Below are 17,865 nucleotides of genomic sequence, written 5' to 3'. Positions count from 1 at the left end.
TCCGAGTTCCCAATGTGCTGTCTGCCTCCCCAGTTGCAAACAGATCACAATGTAAAAATTCATCCCATCATTACCACACCTTGCAGCTCATTAGGACTGGTCATGGGCTAATGATTAGCGTGATAACAATCTATATAGTCCCAGTTAAGTACTGAAACCTGTGAAATGGTCCTACTAAGTCTATCCCTTTAAGGCACTGAAGTAGTTGTAGCTGCCACACCCGAAACCGCTACTGTCATTAGAAACTTCTCCTGATGATTTGTTATTGCAGATATTTCGTGAACTGTAGAACTGAGCAGATGATTTTCACAGCCTGGCATGCTTCCTGCATAGAGCTGCAGATGTAGGAACTTACTCTTTCAATTTATCCACCAACCATATCTCAACTGGCAACAATTTCCACAGCCTGTAAATGAAATCAATACTCACTTATCATAATTTTAAAAATTCTTTCATGAGATGTGAACATCGTTGGCAAGGCCAGCATTTGTTGCCCATCCCTAACTGTCCTTGAGAAGGTGGTGGCTCACCATCACCTCCTTGAACTGCTGCAGTCCATGTGGTGTTGGTACACACACAGTGGAAGCGAGTTCCAGGATTTTGACCCAGCAACAGTGAAGGAATGGCTATATAGTCCTAAATCAGGATGGTGCGTGGCTTGGAGGGGAACTTGCAGGTGGTGGTGTTCCTATGCATCTGCTGCCCTTGTCCTTCTAAGTGGTAGAGGTCACGGGTTTGGAAGGTGCTGTTGAAGGAGCCTTGGCGAGTTGCTGCGGTGCATCTTAAAGATGATACACACTGTTGTCACTGTGTCGGTGGTAGAAGGAGTGGATGTTTAACGCAGTGGTTAGGGACCCGCCAAGCAGGCTGCTTTGTTCTGTATGTGTCGCGCTCCTGGAAGATTTGGTCCTGGGAATCTGGGTTCCTACAATTCCTAATATGATGATTGTCCACAGGAGCAATGACTTTCCCAAAGAGCTTAGCATTTCTTTCAAAATAACTAAAATTGAACTAAAGAAATGGCCAACAATCTACAGATTATATCGCAACCTGAGTAGCTGCTAAGCATATTCCTGTCAATCATCAAGACTGTTCACAATTAGTCCATTCCTTTAAAGAATTCACTGGTTCTTTCTTAAGACTGGTAATTATAATAATTGCTGTCACTCAAAGAGGAATGTGTTGCAGCTTGTTACAGTTAGTAGAAACATTTACTCGGTCATGTGTGAGGACAAGATTGTTGAAGTTTCCATCTGGTGTGACACTTCAATGTTGAATCATGGGTAATGAGCTCTGTTTCCTCTCACTGTGGCAAATGTGTACAGGATATCATTTCATAAAACTGAAATACTAGCCAGACAACTTAGACCTGATTATAATTTGTTTACGGGCAATAACTTCAAGTCTTCTTTGAAGCTAATTGCTAATGTAAGAGAACATTGTTTAATGCTTCAACTGCAATTCTAAGGCAAAAGAAGTTATTTCCGAAGTACAGCAACAGCATTTAATTAAATATTTACAATACTTGGCCGAGCTGAAAGTTCATACAGTGTTATAAGATATATTTTACAAAGTCTCATGCTATATTGATTTCCCAATTGTTACAAGAAAGATTTTAAAAAATCTGTATTAGACTTTCTATTGGTTCTTTTTTATGCTGTCCACAATATAAGTACAGGGTTCATATGGTTTATGTGAACTACAGGAATACACATTACAATCTGGACAGAAGAGGATCAATTCAGATGCAGAGGATGTCATAGTTCAATTTGATCAGTGAACAGACAGTGGGAGAGATATCTTTGTACTTGAATGGTGACCCGTTTAAGAACAGGCTTTATTATGTTAGCATGTTTAAATGGACAAACTATTTAGTTCATGTTTACTGACCCACAGGAGATCTAGCCTTGGTCTACAGTACTGTCTGTACTTGATGCCTGAAGATATAGGTTAATCTAATGTATTTATGAAGCATACAGTACTTTAACATTCTATCGTTTCTATGTATTTTAAAGGAATTTGAATGGCTGACTTTGTATGCCACTTGATTTGAAATACAGTAGCAATATTTCCCTGTTTAATTCCTTGATCTTGCTACACTTTATTCGATATTGCACAAATGAAAACACGCTATACAGGACATAAGGTCCACTTACTGGTGGTTACTGATACCAAATTAAATTGAATATCGAAACTCCAAAATGTATAATCTACACTGACCGTGAATGAGACTCCAATGACAATGTGGAACCTTGCAAAATTCACCCCAAAATAATACACAAATTTTATAACATGAAATTGATGGAGCTCCGAATCCATCACAATGACACCATTATTACTTTTACATAGGAGACTGAACTTGGTAAAGAAAGTTGTCAACCCTAAGTAAAATGATATGAGGGAAATAATCAGAATGCCACTAACAGAAGATGTAAAATCTTACCTAAAAATTGGCCAGAGAAAAAGGGTGAGCTGTGGCTTGGATTGAGAGTGCTGTAGGCAAATAAATTTCGTAAAGCCTTGAACATATTTGAAAAGTTGATTAAGAGAGAATGCAGATTCCAAATGAATCACAACATGTTGAGAATTGGGGTCTTATGCCAACTAATTTATATTAAGGTTCCAGTGAAAAGCACCCTTGACCTCATAAGATATATGATGGTAGCAGCATATGATTTGTTGGATTGACATTAGTCTTGGGTAAGTTTAATGAAATACCTAAGGAAAACACTTGCTGAAGAGAAATGCTGACTGCTTCTACCTGAGGCATCTGCAGGTACACGCCTTAGAAAGTCTTCATGTCTTACTCTTAAATCCACAACTTTGACAGAATTGAAAAGGGCATGGAAGAACATTGAAGAAAAGCAAGTAGGGAATGGTGAAATAATTTGATTGTTAAAGTTTTATGTGCACAAAACCTTTTATTTAGAAGATTAAAAAATATAAAGAAAAGAACTAATAATGTATTCTTCTTCGAAGCTTGTTAATAATTTAAGCGGTTGCAGGTTAAGATGCAATTGTTGCAATGTGCTTTGATAGCAAATGGTAAGGAGGAGATCAGGTCAATATTTTGTGATGTTAGTAGTTCACTATTTTGTTTGTAGTATATAAAACCTGTGTGTGCATTGAGATTAAGGTCAGGTTTTGGAGGTAAAAAAATCTCATTTCTTGAATGTTGACAAATTTTGGATTTGTCCAATTGATGCATGGAATTTCAAAAAGCTCAACTCAAACATTTGCCTTTGATAAACTGAATACTTAAACATTTTGGGAAATACTTGAAATTATTAATCATGGGTCTTGTCTGGTGATTTTAGACAGCATAGAATAAAATAAAGCTTTTAGACCCATCAAGCATAGTCCTTCTACAGGTCATGTGCAATACTAAATGCATTTAATTTACTGATGAAAAGTTCTACAAAACTCATTAAGCAAAACATCAAAATATTTATCTATCCCCACAGGTCCACTATTCATGTCCCACTGTCACCCCAGACAAAGTTCCCACCAACCCTGTCGCTGGCAGTAAAGTATTATTATGTCACTCAGAGCATTCGACCATCTCGGTCTGTCCCTATAATGTTCAGCCTCATTCCCAATCAGGTATTTATTTTTCTGCTTCTTGAACAAGTTAATTAATATGTTGACAACTGATTTTGCTGGAAGTTTGTTCCTCAAAAAAGAGCTGCTTAGCTGTCATGACTATAACAACAACTATGAAGTGAAATGTTCTTTGACTCTCATTGTGCCTCTGTTTTAATTTTTAGGAGGACTGATTGCAGCAGTTAACAATTAAGAGAAATAACAGTATACCTGTAACATATATGTGAACCACATGGAACACGTTGATTGTGCTGTGCTTGACTTTATATTGTCATGACGATGTGATGTGTGAATGTGGAATATTAATCTTTAATTTCATTGACTGGTCAGATATATATTGAACTTCTTTAACAGGACTTTTTTGCCAAACAAAGATGGTGACTTTAAAATGGCTGCAGAAGCCACCTGACCCACAAATTGGCCAGGTCTGGAAGCTTCTGAACATGGATTTGCCAGTAGAATAACTATAGGAAATTCCCCTGATGGACCTCAGACTTGCCATTGTCTAAAATCTCTACAAAACATAAGGGCAATGGGCCTCTAGACTTTATGACTATGGAAACTACCAGGAACAGTGAAGGACTAACAAAGCTATTATGCAAAGACGGTGCTGAGAACCCCTATCTGTTTCGATGGCATCGTGATAGCTTTGACAATGGGAGATCAAAGCTCTTTCGTTAACATGGGTCACCCTCCATTGTGTATCAATAGCAACTGTCACATGACTGAAACCCCCTTGTAAAAAGCTGTGATTATAAGCTGGTCTGTGGAAGAAGTAGTTTGCAGGATGGAGCAGTAACACCATCTCTCTCCCTGCTGTCTCAAGTTTGGAGTCCTTTCTCTGTTACATTTTGGAATACATCATAGAGATAGAGCATTTTAATCGAAAGGAACTCTGCCTGCTTACATCACAGTGGGATATACAGACAGAGAAGTTCTGAAAGATACTTCAAAATTCCAAAGCAGCATTTCCAGGGGAAAAAAAAGACAGGGCCATTGTTTAAAGAACTGCCTCAACTACGAACAACAGCGAAGGACTCATTATCAGTGAACTCTATTATTTTTATCATTGTATCTTAATTTGGCCAAAAGTTAACCTTCTCTACTATATAACTTATAATTTTGCATGTTGTGTGTTTGTGTATGTGTGTGCATGTGTTGTGACAGTTGGGACATGTGTTTACCTTTTTAAATAATTTTATATCTTTACCTGGGTTATCTTTTTTATACTATGAACTAACCCCTTTTATGTTTAAACTCAAGAAAGCCTGTCAGACTGAGTTCTTTGTAATCAGCAAATAAACAATTAAATACATACACTGAATTGGTGCATTCATCCATATAACTTTCAAAATCCCTATTATGATCAATAAAGGAGTGGAAAGAAAGGACAAGTCCTGAAATTTGCCCTCGCCCGGTCGTAACAATATATCTGTGGAAGTAGTATACATTATCAGAGTACTCAATACTCACTGTTATCTACCAAATTTGATTAGACCACCTTGAAAAGTACATAGCACACAGTTGCACACTAATTTGATGCCACAATATAGACAGTATGAAGTTCTGTTGAATAGCCTGTTACACAAATGCACAAACAGCATTGACAGTACGTTAGGTGCTGTGCTTGATATTAGGTGCTAATGGTACAGATCAAGTGAATATAGGACTAGAGGGAATGCTGTTGAAATTTGCAGTCGATACCAAAATAGGACTTCTCTTAATTCTCTACAAGGCCAAAGGAAACTGCAATGGAATAATGATAAGATGACGGAATGGATTAAAAAATGGTACATGGAGTTTAATGTCAGTGAGCATTTTTGTAATTATATTCTAAATGAAAGTAGGTTCGATGCTGTGGAAGAGCAGGGGGTCTGGGGTACAAGTTCACAGAGCATTAAAGGCAGCACCTTGGCTTGATAAGGCTGTTAGAAAATGCTAATGGAATTCTGGGTTTCATCACAAGAAGTAAGAGACCAGGGAAACTACAAAACAGATGTTTGGAGTGCAAGTTCCTTACTTTGTAAATGTGGGCAGAAAATAAATTGTACTTGTAAATTTGGGCCATGGTGTTGTTAGTGACCAAAATACAATTGACTCGTGAGATGCTAATTTTGCAGATGGACAGTGAGAATGTGTATTTGCTCAGCATTGTGTGAGCGGTGTAGATCAATACTGTTTAATAGAAATTGCTATCACAGGTGGGGCCATGGTGACACCATGTTAGTCACTTACATTAATTTTAGTAGAATTCTTTTGTATCGCATGCAATATAGATAAATGTATCTCTCATGTGTATGTTTACTTACCAAATATCTGCCACCATTCTGCCAGCAAGTTAAGCATTCACAACAATCAAAAAACACCCTCACTCTCTGCTTTTCACCTTACCGTTTTACCAACAAATGCACAAAAGGGTTAAATTATATGCTCACACACTATGCAAATGTGAGTATTTAAATCACATGTCCAACTACCATGTCTATTATTTATTTTTTATTTATTAATCAGAAATGCAGTTGGCCACATCTGGATTCCAAATTAGCCACATGTGGCTACTGAATGGGCAACACTGGTATAGATTGCACAGACTAGGCTGTACAAAAAATTAAAAATGAAACAATTCATCCTTTAGAGCTTCGAATGTCAGCTTGCCTTAATCAGAAGTTGTGGGTTCAAGCCCCACTGCAGAACTTGAGTGCATAAACCAGGCTGATACTCCAGTATATTATTGAATTGATTATCAATAAGATGTTACACTGAGCTCTCAGCTGCCTGTTCCATTGGTTCAAACAGACATTACATAACAACTGAGATGCTCTGAGGTGTTTCTCAGATTGGATAAGGTGCTAGGTAAATGCAGGTTATTATTTTAACTAACTCAAATAAAGCATATTTAAACTTTGAAATTTGATTAAATAAACTCATCTGCATATCACTCGTTAAGATGGAGGGAAGTGAGTTGTTATGAGAAATAGTTTCAGTCTTAACAAAAAGAATTTCATTTTCTGAGAATGCTTTTTTGATTGAGTCTTGCAATACTTTGATGCCAGTTGATCTTGTGATTTTTTAAAATCTAAATTATTGGTTTTTATTTAAAAACATCACCCGGGAAATTTCTTTCATTTCAATCAATCAGGTCATAAAAATTCCAGTTCATTTAAAAGAAAAGAAAATTCCCCAACTGTAGTAAAGTACAGCCAGGATTAGTGTGGTCGACTTGCCACTTTCTAATAGGTTGAGTGCTGACTGGGCTAACAGAGGGGAAAGTGTCGGGAAATGCTCCAGATGAGGTGACTTTCAATTCCACAGCCTCCAGTTTCATGTCAGACATACACAATCGTGATATGAGCAGTGTGGGGCTGTAGGCACGTAGTGTCCCAGAGTGACTGGGGCAGCCCCAGCACTGACTAACAGCATTTCAGCAGCCTTTGAACAACTCAGGGGCTGAACCAGGGGATTTCACCCAGCTACAACTGACGTATTAATAGCTTGACTCAGGGCTGTTCAGAGAGATTGATGTACAGTAGAACAGCAGTCTGGCTAACGGCTGCTTAGAGAGAAAGACATAAGACAGTATCTCTGTTGCCTCCTGCTCTGTTCTGAATCAGGCTAGCTTGCACCTACTGAATACTCTCTAGCTCCTGCTCTGGGCTTGGAGCTTGCTTGTCACGAGTGAAAGATCGAGCTACTGCTTTGCTCAGTGTATGTCTAGATGAGAGGCTCATCACTGGAGTCAAGATTGAAGATGCCATCTCCAGCTGAAGACAACTAACGCTGAACAGGTATATTATAATTCATGGCTAATATTCTTTCAAAATAGCAAAAATGTAAAAATTTACTTCAAGTAAAAAGGCACGCATCCAAGTTTTAGTAAATGGAGGTTTTGCTAAAAATGAATTTGTTCAAGGTGACCTGATCAGTTTTGTTTCATTGTTGTCATCTGGTAGGTTATGGTAGACTATTTTTCTATTTGTAATGTATAAATATAATTTTTAACTTAGCTGCTTCAGATGTATTATTCATTCAGTATATATGACTATCTGTGTGACATACTGTTCCGTCTACACAGCTTTCCTGTTCAGTCCAAGACTTCAATTGCTTGACAGACCTTTCAGTCTGCCTAGTTCTTCAGTGTAATACCTTTTAGTCCATACTGCTTCTTTGTATAAAGCATTGTCCAGTCTTTACACCTACCTTTCCTATGAGTTTTCCATATGTTTGTGAGCTTAGCTCTATGTAACAGGAATAGCTCATTACTTATTAAGCTGCCCTGATTTAAACATACAGATAAAACGGTTAAGAATATTGGTACGATATTAAATCAGAAGGGTAAACATGGGCAGCTGTTTTCTGTTTGTGCAGTAAGTTCAGGAAACAGAGGGGAAGCATTTTCAATGAAGAACTATATTACACGTCTGCCTCAGACAGCCACATAAACCACAAACAGCATCTCGACACCTGCTGACATAAACAAAGCATTCAGCAGGCTAGCTTCATGCCTGGTTAATGAGATGCTGTGCAGTCGTGTATCAAAATAACTAGAATGCAATCCACTGTCCCTTCTGAGCACATGCAATTTCTTTCTGTTTATCAGGCACCTAGCAAGTTTACAATGAAGAAAAATATAGAAATAGCTCCTGGTATACTAATTCATTGATCAAGAAATTTCACTGCATCAGTAGCTATGGTAGTTTATGAATAGTTATTCGTCAAAAGTGCCAATTATATTCGTTAGGTGCCAGTTAATGAAGGATAATAAAATGCTAAACTGGCTCCTGAGATGAACAACTATTGGGGATTCATATTGCTTAAGGAAAAAATATGGAAAAAGCTTTTTAATGATGTTGTATCCAATTATTATTTTGCTACACAATAAGCTCTTTAGATGGAATGATGTAAATGACATTCGAGTTTCCAAACACTGGGGAAATATATTGCTTAACAACTGTTTTGAGCAATACTCTCTCTTTAAGAGAGTAAAGTCATTCCATGAATCTTATGTTGATGTGTACTGGGTGCTTTAAAAAAAATAGGTGTTGAATTATATCTTTAGGGGAATGAGATAATACTTATGTCAGTTATACTTTCCAGAGTTTCTGCAAATATGAAAAGACTACATTAGTACAAATGTTAACTAGTCAGTAATAGCAGCCCTTAAACCCAACACAGTGGGCTTAGGACAGCATTCCTCATCCGTGCCACTAGAGTAAAATTTCATATCTCATTGGGAGACATCTATACAAAAGATCAATTCCCAAGATCGATCAAACCCATTCACTGCAATAACAATGGGGTGAGGGGAAGACACCCACCTGGTCCTGACCAAATTCTGCACCTTCCTGCACTCTCAGAGTTATAGTAAGACATAGTGACCAGAACAATGCTTTTAGTACTGAAGGGGTTTTGGGAGGGTCTTGCGGAAGGCAGAGAATGGTGGAAGCAGCAGATGGCAGGGGAGATCTAAGCTTTACTCCTGGCTCCATATGAAAATTTTTTAAAAAACTTACCTGTTTGGACCTCTTCTAGTCTCAGGTCTTATTTTGTCTTCACAACAGTTTTCCTGCACAGGCCACTGTTCAAATTGCAGTTGGAGCTCAATGTTATCATCTGCGTATTTGTTGACGGTCTCTACAGGCAGTCATCCTTGCCCCTGCTCAGAAGGCCAGGTTAAAGTCGATGGTGAGATCCATGCGATTTGTCAGTGGTTAACTCATCTTGATTTTAACTACCCAGGCAGGTAGGGCTAAACTTGCTCCTGTAATTGATTATTTTCCTCCGCGCCTATCTAACGTATCCATGTAAGGTAACTGTCAGGCTCCGCCACTGCTGGCATCCTGTTTTCATTCTTTTTTTTATTGACAGCTTACGAAACATATCTTGTTTTCTAGCTCTCATTCTTTTGATTTGCAGTGGCTCATTACAAATATTGCAGTTATGGCCAGAAAAGTTCCTTTGTAGCATTTGCTGTGGTAAAATCAGTTTCTGCGAATAAACAAGAGCACAAATGTAATAAATAATTTTTTGTTCATTCTCATTGGAATTTACTGGGCTTCCACAGAAAGTGAGGCAAAAGCTGAGTAAAACTATAAATTAAAGAAGGGAAATGTTGCATTTCAATTTGAACCTGGGAGCTAACAGCTGGTTCAAACTCTCAGGCAATTGCATTAAACTGGCAGAATAGTGCTCTTCTGTGACTGCAGGCTATCCGTGAATGTGACATGTGGCGGTATCTTTATGCATCATTCAGGGGTCCAACTTTTGCAGCCTGTATATAAGCTGGTAAATGTTGCATGTGCAATTACATACAGGAACTGCTTTGTAGGCTTATTTTGACAGTGATCTTCCAACATCTGTCTCACTTTGATCCCAGCGGCCTCAGTTAGCCATTTAACTTTGCTTTGTTACAATCTATTCATTGTTCCTTATGTATTTTCTATTTTTATTACAGGGTTACATGAAACCCCAGCCTGGTTCTGCGGAATGATGATACCTAAATGCTGGATAAAAGATGTCAATCAGTTGCTCAGTAGCTAGTGTAGGATCTGTTCCACAATTATTACAGCTACATCTGGTTACTGGGTCTCTGATGACATTGTCAAACTACAAAAATTGTTTATTAGGAATGAGGAGTCAATGGAGACCTCACAACAGTGTTGGGCAAATGGCAGTGCCAGTTTTCTAAGTTCAGTTTCATACTTGTTTTTGCCAGTTTGAGAGCATTTAACTGCATTTTATAATCTGGCATTCATGCCATGAATCATGAGGTTTGTCTCCTTCTCATTGTAATCAATGGTTCAAACACCAATATGTTCTGACTCGAGTATGCCAAATGTGCAACCTATCCCATGAACATCATTAATTATTAGAAGCTTAAGTCTTCTCATTATCATACACAATTGGTCAGATTATGTTACAGTATGAATGCATTAAAGTATGATATAATCAATGAACACTGACAACAAACCTTATAAATAGAATTTAAATATAGTGGAAAACTAAATAGAGAGAGAAGTAAGGAAATGCAGGAAAGGAAGACAGAATAGCAGAAATATTCAAGAAGTGTGAAGACAGTGAATATATTTGCATCATTCAGTGTTATCTAATTAACTTTCAGGGTGCTGACAAGTCATGATGACCCAGGCCTTCATAGAATATTCACAGATGCGGGTTTATGAAACATATACATTTTGTTTGCTATCAGCTGAGGAGCTTTCAACCAAGCCAAAAATAAGTCAAATAGCAAGTGCTATTTAAAATATAAAAACAAAGAACAGGACTGCAAACATTTTGATGTTAGAAACTTAACATTAAGAATGTTGGAAAATAAGATGATTTGCTAAAGAACAAGATTTATTCAGCTCCTGCAATCCTGCACTGAGCTCACTAACTCCTGTAGAGTTAGTGATTCACTACAATCCTGCACACATTAATCCCCACGGTGTCACATCCTGCACCAAGCTCTCTATACCCCAAAGGTCAATGTATCAATCTAATATTGTACTAAGCTCCCTAACCAACACAATTATTACTGTATTCTTGCATCAAACTTTCTTAACTCTACAATACCATTATGTTGCAGCAATCCTGCATTAAGCTCTCTAATACCCACATTTTCACTGTATCACTGCAATATTGTACAAAGCTCCCTAACTGCAACACTTAATATGCTATTGCAGTCCTGCAGATAGATATTAATTTCCCATACAACTTAAGTTATGTTACTGTGCCCAAACATCTTTGCCTTGTGAGCCCAGTAGTGGCCATTAGACCTCGGGAGTATTCCCTGGATAGACTTCTCTGATTCCTCCCCAGTGCTTACTCCTGAGTTCTGATGGGATGACTCTCCATGTTGTTGGGCCACCTCCATGTTTGGCTTATGACACTTCATGTTATTAGACAGACACATCATTTACATACAAACAGGAGAATTTAAAACTCGTATTGCATAACAGGATGTAACATTTACCTAATAACAAAGACACATTCTAGATCATGACAATTCATGTGCGAACAGTCATTGTTTGCTGATATAATCAGAACTCCTCGGTGCCAGAGTAAGGAAAACACATCAGTGGGTAAGAGGAGACAAAGTGATAAAGTTTATAAGGAAATATATTCAGAAATGTTTTAAAACCTTATTCCTTAATAAATATTCTTAGAAACCAAACATGCTTTGTGATGTTGATCTTATTTTGAATAAATTTTGAAAATTCATAACTTGCAGTACACATATGTATAGTATAAAATTCTTGTTGTCGCTCCATTCTCCCTATTGGCTTCTGTCTCCCTGTTGCAATCTCAGTTTCTTTGACTGCCTTCATTTCCCAATTATAACATTGTTGGCAAATAGTGCAAAGGACTATAAAAATACAATAATTCCTGAGTGCACAATATTACTCCAATGTTCACTGGTGCTCCTACATTTTCTAAATGTAGGAAACAAAATGATAGATGTGAGCCTTCTCCACAGCTTCATTTCATCATCAGAAACACCAAAATTCTTCACAAGATATATGAAATTATCAAGCCTTTTCATTTTTATTACAGGTCATACAGAGGGGCAAATTGAGTAATGGAGCAGAGATCCGTCTTAAAGGATCCTCTCCTATTTTGAGACTGACAAGCCTTTTCACTACAGATTTCTGGAAGCACTGATGAATTCAGCCATAAATAGTTAGAAGCTTCATTATAATATTATGTGGTGAATGTGACCTTGTGTAGACATTCATTTATTTTCCAGACTTTATACTCAAGGATACATTATCAAAATTTTACCTATTAAATTTGGTCATCCAGAAACTCGCAGAAGAGATTATTAATAATCTTTAGTTTTGCTGTTTTTTTTTTGGAATCAAATCTGTTGGTGTAGAAAGTTTGTAGGATGACTTCAGTGCATCTATTTTTCAAAGCAAACTAATCTTTCAGACAATGGACATATCTAATGAAATCCCTCTTTATCTGTGATAGCTAGATAAAGAAGACTGGGATGAAGAGTGCAATGAAAAAAGCAAGTTAATTAAATCATAGGAGCATTACATCTGTCTGTTATTGCTCTCATAATTGCTTATATAGACAAATGGTAGATTTACATGGATTACTGTTCCATGAACCAACCTTCCAGCCATTGGAGTCTAACATTCATCTACGTTTAGTGCTGCCAACCTTGCAGTGATCTGGAGACAGTCTGAAAGTCAGTCAAGGTAACCAACTTCACAACCAAGATCTACAGGTTAAATATTCATCATAGCCAGCTTGTTAGCCACATGTATACAATCAGAAGAATCAATCTTCCACCAGTTGAAATTAGCGAACTGCCAGAAGTTGCATAAGAAATCAACATTTTAGTTGTTGGAGACAACCAGGATCTAGTGCTAAAGTAATTAATCTTTTACTAAAATCTATTCCCAGTTTAGTTGTGTTTCTGTTCAGCTGAGTCAGCTAGAGTAATTGACCATTCACTTGTTGCACAAGGTAGCTGGCTGAGATCTATAACCAGAGGGACCAATATTCCAGTTACTGGAGCCGCACTTTTATTCTTGATGTACAACCAGAAAACCTGGCTTTCAGGCATTACAGTCAGCTTGAAAATCAGCAGGGCAACTGCCCTTCAAGCGAGTCAGTCTTTTGGCTATGATCCACACCTGAGCTAATTAATTGCAGTCAGCTTAGTAACTATAACCTAAACTAAAGGAACCAACTTGCTTGTAGGATCCACAACCAACCAGAATCTACAACTTTAAAATCAAAATTTCCAGCTACTGAAATCAGCCAGGATCAACACCCAGAGGAATTAACTTCACAACCATTACATAGGGCCTACAAATAGGATAGCTAACCTGCTGGTCATTGACATAAGCCTTACAATAGTTATTAATGCATGTGGAATTACATTTCTAACCAATGAAGTCGGTTAAGATTTTCAACTAAAGTAACCAACATTTCAGTCATTACAGCCAATCAATCTTTCTTCTAAACCAGATCTATATCTATGGTAATTATCTTTCTATTCATTCCTGATATCTTGTCTTCATATCAATCTTCCATCTATTGAAGCTGCAAGGTAAATGGGGGAGACATTAGAGGAGGATGATGTGGATGGTTTAGGGATGGGCAACAAATTCTGGCCTTGCCAGCGATACCCACATCCCATGCAAAAAATAAAAAAAATCATGTCAAAAACTGCAGAGAGGTTGAGGAGGGATAGTGCACCATGATTGAAGAGAATGTAATTTGTGACTTTTATTAGGGCTGTCTCAGTGCTGTGGACCTGAGAGAATCCATTTTCCAGTGGGTTTTTAGTGCTTGGACCGGGAGCCCAGTGGCTGGGGTTCGTTCACTTTCTTGACAATTAGTTCATAGGTTTTCAGGTTGGAAAAATTACTTTAAGAGGAAGACTTAGTTACTGTGAAGGTTACTGTCTCCCTCCCACGTCAGGTAAAGCAGCAGGAATAGATGGGATTTACCAAGACTTCCTGAAGAACATTGGATCACAGGGAAGGAGATTGTTGGCAAAGCTGTTTACCAAAATCCACAACACTGGCACCTTTCCAAACATCTGGCATCAATCCAAGATAGTGGCTAATGCCAAGCCAGGGAAGTCACTTGCTGACCCATGGAGTTACCACCCCATCGCCCTGCTCTCAATAACATATAAGGTCCTGGAATGCATCCTGCTAAACAGGCTGAGCCCCTCCCTGCCACACCCACATCCCCACCCTCCCACAACATAAGGCAGGTTTCTGCACAGGCTGCAACTGCTCCAAGCAGGTCCTGACAATGATGTCACATATTGAGGTCGGTTTCCAGAAAGGCCAGAAGATGCCCTTGCTGACTTGTCCTGTGCCTATGACATAGTGTGGCACACAAACATGCTGCTGAAACTCTCCAAAATAATCTGCTGTGTGAAAGCACCACAACTAATCAACTTCATGATCAGCAACCAACAGTTCTATGTGCACCTTGGAGATGAAATCAGCTGCCCACGCGTAACCAAAAGCGGGCTCCCACATGGATTATATACTCACGTATATACATGTGTAAAGTCAAGTTTTTAGACCAAATTTTAGGCAAAAAGTAGGGTTTTACTTATACATGAGTAATGTTTTCAAGTGATTGAAATCCATGTATGTTGGAGGAACAACTGTTACCTTAAAACATGAAAAACATTTCCCAATTACTGGTAAGCTATGCCATGCTTTCAGTAGGCTAAGCAGCAATAGCCATAGCCTCAAACTCTTCTTGGGCATGACGAGGGCAAAACCACATTCAGTTGTCATATTCCACTTTAAATCCACAAATAAAGGTTTATCTCACACTTAAGTTAATTGTACGGCCATCCTCTCCCATCGTCTCTTGCAGTAGAGGAAAATGTGAGGAAAACGTACATAATCCAGAAGAATTAGTAGATACGTTCATAAAATCAGGAAATTAAAATTACTGGTATTTATTTATCATAGCATTGGCTGGTTTAGAGGGCAGGCTTGATGGAAATACAATTTCTGACCTGGCAACTTTGTTGGCAGCATCTGCTGTTGTTTTGCCTTTGAATGGATTCCTATCTGATGGTATTTCTCATCTCAAATAGCTATATAAGATATAACATGGAGCATGGTACCAGGGGATATTGTAATTAAAGTGTAGGTAATCCATTAGTATTGGCAGTATGACAATGACATCAGGATATTATAATTACTGGTAGTAACTTGTGTTTACACTATTCTGATGTAGCGTCGTAGACCAAAACAAAAAAAAACGTATTGCTCTATTATCCATCAAAAACTAGGATCGACGCACAGACAATATGAAAAATTAAGGATTTTTTGGCCAAAAGTCAGGAGTCGACTTTGCATGAGACCGACTATTACTCAAGTATATACGGTGGTCCTTGCACTGACTCTCTTCAATGTATACCAGTGACCACGCTCCCACAAATTCATGGCTCTTCACATAACTTGATGACTTAGCCCTGGTTTTCCAGACTAAAGAACTTCTGGACATTGAGGAAACACTGTATGTTCTCTGGAAACCTACTTCAGAAAATAGACATTTTGGCCAAATGCAGCAAGACTATAGTTTCAGCCTTCTACCTGAACAACACAAAGGCCAGGGAAGAACTTCATGTCCAGTTCTGTGGTTGACCACTCACCCAAGACTCAACACCTTGGCATCGGTCTTGACTGTACATTGACCTACCAGCAACAGATCCAGAGCACTGGAGCTGAGGTCAAGACAAGAGTGAATCTCATACAAAAACTGGTGGGTGCCACCTGGGTACAGTAAAGCCTACACACAACACATTGCTTCATTCACCCTGGTCCACCCAACAGCAGAGTACTGCTGCTCAACCTGGCTCAGGAGCCACCACATAAACGAGGTAGATATCCACCTCCAGGAAGTTGTGAGGATTATTTCTGGGAACACAGCTCAAGTGACTTCCTGTGCTAGCACATATTGAACCTCTTGACGTTCACACAGACAATATTCTCCTCAAAGAACACCACTGGCTGACAGTTAATGAAGCAATTTTATTGACACAGGACCTCAAAAAAACTCCATCCACTCATCTGAAATCTTATAGTCCCTACAGGAAGACACTCCACACCCTACAAACTGACGACAGCCCCACTTCTCGATGACACACCTCCTGATTGACTGCAAACATCACCAACTGCAACCTGGTAACTGACCCAGCAGTGAAGTCACAGGTTTCAACCTTTCACAGAAAATCTGGACAACTCTCAACCGTTTGAGGACAGACCAGGGAAGATGTGGCCACTTGCTCCACATGAGGAGCAGTTCAGATTGTGACTGTGGCCATACAAGTCAGACCAGTGCCCACATACTGAACTTCTACCCTGAGAGATCCATTCCCAGTGGCATCACAACCAATTCACACTGCGTCAGCTGAAGCCGTTGAATGGATTATTAATCTTGACGTTGAACAATAATTGCTTTCCCAGCCATATGAATTTTTAAGGTGTGCCGTGGCAGTGGTGGAAAAATAATTAGAAAGATTCAAAGGTGGAATTGTGAAGGCACACTTGGGAGGGGAGAGTAGCTGTGGAGGAGGAATCATCTGCAGCATCAGCGGGCAAGATAGGTAAACATTTTTATTATTGGAATTATGACTGATCCCCTATTTATAACACAAATCCTGAGATCAATGAGACTAATTGTTCTTTGCCATATCCGCAAATCAATTGTGGCTTGTGAACTTGCAACTGTCCTAAGGCCAGAGGATACCACCACAGTATAACTGGCAGTTTTCCAAGGGAACTTTTTTTCAACTAGAGTAGAAAATTTGAATTTGTGCCAAATAAATAGTAAAATATTTGTACATACCATATCTTCTCCAGTATTAGTGATAGTAAATCAGACAATACAATACTTCTGAACCAAGGCTGTAATGGTCTCTGGAGCTGAGTGATCCCGGCACCAGTAAGCTGGTTATTGGTGAGTAGATGCAGCTTCACAGCTTCATTGATGGCACTTCCATCACTTTGCTAATGATTGAGAGTAGACTGATGCGGTGGTAATTGGCCAGATTGGGTTTGTGCTGATTTTTTTGCGGGACAGGATATACCGAGGCAGTTTTCCACTTTGTCGGGTAGATGCCAGTGGTGTAACTGTACTGGAAAGCTTGGCTATAGGCACAATTAAATCTGGAGCACAAGTCTTCAGCTGGACGTTGTCAGGAGCCATAGGCTTTGCAGTATCCAGTTATTTCTTGATATCATGGGCAGGAATCTACTTGGCTGAAGACTGGCAGCAATAAGGATGGGGACCTGAGGAAAAAGCCAATATGGATCATCCCCTTGGCACTTCTGGCTCACGATGGCTGCAGACACTTCAGCCTTGTCTTTTGTACTGACGTGCTGGGCTCTGCCCTCAATGAAGATGGAGATTGTCCACCACCATTCATGACTGCATGTGCCAGGACTGCAGAGCTTTGATCTGAACCATTGTTGTGGAATCAGTTAGCTCTATTTTTAGTATGTTTTGTGCTACAGCTTCACCAGGTTGGCACTTCATTTTTAGGTATGCCTGGTCTGTTCCTGGCATGTTCTTCTGCACTCTTCATTGCAGATGGTTGGTCTCTTGTCTTTATGGTAATGGTAGAGTGAGGGATATGCTCTGCCATGCAATTACAGATTGTGGTTAAATACAGTTTTGCTGTTGCTGCTGATGGTCCATAGCACTTCATGGATGCCCAGTTTTGAGCTGCTGGACCTGTTCTGAATCAACCTCAGTTAGCATGAC

This window comes from Cetorhinus maximus, chromosome 8, assembly GCF_964194155.1.
Source record: "Cetorhinus maximus chromosome 8, sCetMax3.hap1.1, whole genome shotgun sequence".
Lineage (NCBI taxonomy): Eukaryota > Metazoa > Chordata > Chondrichthyes > Lamniformes > Cetorhinidae > Cetorhinus > Cetorhinus maximus.
Note: the sequence above shows the minus strand (reverse complement) of the source record.